The sequence below is a fragment of the Sceloporus undulatus genome, chromosome 7 (assembly GCF_019175285.1).
Source record: "Sceloporus undulatus isolate JIND9_A2432 ecotype Alabama chromosome 7, SceUnd_v1.1, whole genome shotgun sequence".
In the NCBI taxonomy this organism is placed as follows: domain Eukaryota; kingdom Metazoa; phylum Chordata; class Lepidosauria; order Squamata; family Phrynosomatidae; genus Sceloporus; species Sceloporus undulatus.
Window position 1 is genome coordinate 3,010,060 of NC_056528.1, and position 4,836 is coordinate 3,014,895.

General features: G+C 44.1%; 1 protein-coding gene across 1 annotated transcript in view; it reads right to left on the minus strand.

Annotated features, from left to right (window-relative positions):
* LOC121936380 (solute carrier family 2, facilitated glucose transporter member 5-like) overlaps positions 1-4,836 on the minus strand; it is an 8,548-nt gene that overhangs the window by 1,296 nt on the left and 2,416 nt on the right. The window lies entirely within an intron of this gene.

Sequence of the window (4,836 nt, forward strand, 5' to 3'; positions counted from 1 at the left end):
CCAAAGGGCAAGCAATCTCCAATGATTCTCAATGGGCAAGTTTTTGCGCCTTCTCTATTTCGCAATTCCGTTCTGTTTGTTTGGCAACTTCGCGTTTAGGCGCCTTTGCGGTCTCTTTCCTGGCTCTTGACTCTTGGGCGCCCTCCTGTGGCTCAAATGGCGCACTTTGGCCCTTTGACACTTATGATGGCTCTTAGTATCCTTCCTTCTCACGGGGCGCCCTCTGTTTGCGGAAAGGGAGTGTTGAAGCCATTCTCAGGCTCCAAGGTGCTCCTGCTTCCTGGCTCCTGGGTTTGGGAGACTCAGGGCTGCTGACATCTTTGCGTCCCTCCAAATTTACAACAATAACAATAATAATAATAATGAGGCAGGGGAGGCAAAGGCTTTGGTCCTGGGCCTCGTGAAAGGCTAAGCCCTGCTGCCCTGGATATCAAACTGCAAGACATGGTCCTTGGGTACTACAGCTCCCAAAAGAGGTTCAGGATGGGAGGTGGGATCCAGATCCTTGTAGCCCCAAGCCCTGCTTTTCTTTACATGAGGCCAAGTCTCAGAGGAGCCCCCGGATCCCCAAATCCATGGAGGCCATGGGATATTATTGTTATTATTATTATTATGTGGCCATTGGTATTTACATAATGTATTCACTCTGTGTGTGTGTATATATATATATATATATATCTGTGTATATGATTTATATTTGTTTGTGTAAACATGGCCACTGCCCCTGAGGGTCAGAGGATGATGGGAATTCCAATCCAAAGCCTTTTGAGGGGCTCCAAGGCGTAGAAAGGCTGGCTTTTAGGCATCCCCCGCCTTCTGCATTGTCTGGGGATGATGGGAACTGTCTTCCAAGGCCTCCTTTTAGGGTCCTGGGGGTGGAGACTTTGCATGAGGCCACGCCCCTCAGAACTAGGCAGCCAATCAGAGCGCAGGAAGGGCCAGGTGAAGGGAATGGAGTCACACACATACATAAAATTATACACGGTATCTATCTATCTATCTATACATAAATCTCTGGCTTTGCTTCGCGAACGAAGATTCAGGAAGGACTCATGATCCCACGCTTTGTACAAGCGCGTTGGTGACTAAAAAGGCCAATCCGGGATAAACAGGTCCGGTTGCAGAAAGCACAGCGGAAAGTCTCCTTGGGCGATGTTTCCAGGTTGCGGTTCTTTCTGCGTTGTCATTTCTCTTTGAGGCTCGTTCGGTGTGAGCTTTCGAAGAAGGCTGCAGCGTCATGGATAGTGCGTCTCTATGCCTCCCGATGTGAGGCCAGGGCTGACCATTGTTGGTGATCAATTTGGCCAAGCCTGAGATATTGTTTCAGGGAGTCCTTGTATCTCTTCTTTGGGGCGCCCCTCTTACACTCTTGACCCATGGCGAGTTCACCGTAGAATACTATTTTTGGGAGGCGATGGTCCTTCATCCTAGAAACATGTCCTGCCCAGCGCAGCTGCGTCCTCAACAGTATGGCCTCAATGCTGGTGATCCCTGCTTGCTCAAGGACAGCAACATTGGTCACATAGTCAGTCCAGTGTATATTTAGAATTGTGCGTAAACAGCGCTGATGAAAGCGTTCAAGGAGTCATAGGTGTTGGCGATAGGTGACCCATGTTTCAGACCCATAGAGGAGAATAGACAGTACAATGGCTCTATACACACTGATTTTTGTGCTTCGCCTCAAGTGTTTGTTACTCCAGACTCTTTTGTGAAGCCTTCCGAATGCGCTATATGCCTTTGCCAGTCTGTGATCGATCTCTTTATCCATCTTGGCGTCTGAGGAGATGATGCTTCCCAGGTAGGTGAACTGCTGGACGGACTTAAGCACAGATGTGCCTGCGGTGATGTGGGGATGGTAGTGTTCTTCCTGAGGTGCCGGCTGGTAGAGAATCTCCGTTTTCTTCAGACTGACTTCCAGCCCAAAGAGCTCTGCAGCTGTTGCAAAACAAGATGTGAGGCACTGCAGAGCTGCTTCCGTATGGGCAACGAGGGCAGCATCGTCAGCAAAAAGCAGCTCACGGACTAGATTGTTTAGAGTCTTAGCGCGGACCCTCAGGCGGCTTAAGTTAAACATAAATACACACATATATAATTATATATACAAAGTTATAATTTTACATATGTGTGTGTGTATATATATATATATATATATGCAAACACATATACATAATACACTATACAAACACACACACACACACACACACACACACACACGTTGCTGCAGAATGGGCCTTTCAGGTGAGCCCTGGGAGGGAAGGAAGGAGGGATCTATCTCTCTGGCTCGATCTCTGGCTCGATCCAGAGGCTGCAGTGCTCTAAAGGAGCCACAAGAGGGCGCCCTTGTTCTCCATGAGCCAGAACTTGATCAAACCGAAGTTTATGGAGACTCATGTGTTGGTGATGATGATGATGATGATGATGATGATGGTGGTGGTGGTGGTGGTGGTGGTTGCATCTAAATGCACCTGGATGCCTTCTTCTTCTCTCCTTTTCCCAGAGCCTCCCTTCTCCAATCCAAACCCTTGAGGCCAGCAATGCTTGGCATTTCCAAAGGTTAAGACCCCCCCCCTTCTCTCTCTCTTTTATCAATTAAAGGGTGTATGCTTAATTGTTGTTGTTCTGAAAACATTCAAGGTGAGCTGCAGAAATAACGCAGTTTGAGACCACTTTAACTACCCTGCCTGAGATTTGTAGTTTGTAGCTAAGAAACACTACAGATCCCAGGATTCCCTAGCATTGATCCAGGGCAATCTAAACTGGATTAGACTCCTAGGATTTGGGCCTCTGTGAAGTAAAAGGAAAGATTTTTTCCCCCAAGGCAGGGAAGCCTAAAAATAATAAGACATGAATAATAATTATAAGGATGATAATAATAATAATAATAATAATATCTGAAGAGGAAGCAAGCTGGGTAGTTAAAGTGGTCTCAAACTGGGCTATTTTGACAGCTAACCTTATTTATTTTTATTTGTTTTTTATTATTTGTTTATTTATATTATTTATCTATTATTTATTATTTTTGTATTTATTTTTTATTTATTTTAACAGTTATATATGATTTTATATACTTAAAAGTCACACTCTCTCAGCCTCAGAGGAGGGCCATGCAAAACCCATAGTCTATTTTAATTTTTAATTTTTATTATTTTTTATTTATTATCTTATTTATTTATCATTCATTCATTCATTCATTCATTCATTATTTTATTTTTATTTTTAATCTTTTATTTTTATTATTTTATTTATATTTATTATCTTATTTATTTATTTATTTATTTTACAGTTATATATGATTTTATACACTGAAAAGTCACACTCTCTCAGCCTCAGAGGAGGGCCATGCCACACCCATAGGCTATTTTTTAATTTATTTTAATTTTTAAAATTTTAATTTATTTATTTTCATTTATTTCTATTTTATTTTTATCTTTTTATTTTTTAATTATATTTTTATAAAATTATATATATATATATGTATGTATTTATGTATCTTTATATAATTATATAAAATAAACATTTATATAATTGTATATAATTTTATAATATTAAATAATAATTTTAATATTAATATTAATATTAATGATATTATTTCTATCTCCCCTTCCTTCCACTTTCCTAACCAAAGAGACCTGAGGGTCAGCCCAGTCGTACCACAAACCCTGTTACTGCTCCTGTGCAACGCCAGGTCCTTAAAAAATAAGACCCACATTATATATGACCTTTTGCAGGATAAAAACTGTGACCTGGCGTGCATTACTGAGACCTGGCTTGGGCCTGAGAGTGAGGCAGTGTGGGCCCAGGCCCTCCCAGCCGGGTACTCAGTTAAGGACCAGATCAGGTTAGGTGGGCGAGGGGACGGTGTTGCCTTGGTCCATAAAAACACCTTTCTTTAACCAGGACCCCAGTCCGGAAAACAGCTTACATCGAGTGTATTTACCTGACCCTGAAGGCCAGAGACAGTTTGGGGATTCTGTTGGTCTACCGGCCACCCCGTGCGCTAACAGACTCCCTGGCCGAGCTCACACAGCTGGTCTCGGAGCTGGTGTTGGAGTCCCCTAGGCTTCTTGTCCTGGGGGACTTCAACATCCCTTTCGAGGCCAGTGATATTCCAACAGGTGCAGCTTGGGAGTTCATGACTACCATGACAGCCATGGTCCTGTCTCAGTTAGTCTCAGGGCCAACGCATTGTGCTGGTAATATTCTCGATGTGATCTTCAGTACGGACATGGAGGCTCCGTGGGCAGAGATTTCTAAAGCCTCTCCCCTGTCATGGACGGATCATTTCTTGGTTGAGGCTCGAATCAAGGCTTCTACCTTTAACCCCCCCGGGGGTGGTGGACCCATTAGGATGGTCCACCCTCGAAGGCTGATGGAACCCATAAAGTTCCAAGAAGCCCTAGAGGGGTATACGACTGGTACTGACGGCGATTCTGTTGATGCCCTAACTAACATCTGGGATACTAACCTTTCTAGGGCTATACACAGTATCGCTCCCAAGCGTCCTTTCCGGCCTGCTTCCAACAAACAACCCTGGTATACGGAAGATCCCAGGGTAAGGAAGTGGGCTGTGCAACGACTAGAGCGTAGTTGGCGAAGACATCAGCACTTATCCGACAGGACACTCCTTTGCTCTCATTTGAAGGCTTACGGAGTGGCAATAGGTGCAGCGAAGAATTCATTCTATGCTGCACGTATTGCGTCCGCAGAGTCACGTCCAGCAGAGCTGTTCAGGGTTGTGAGGGAGCTAACCCAGCTCCCCCCCTCCCTGAGCCCTATTCTGGAACCATCTAAGGCCTGCTGTGACGAATTTAACAACTTCTTTGCGGATAAAATCTC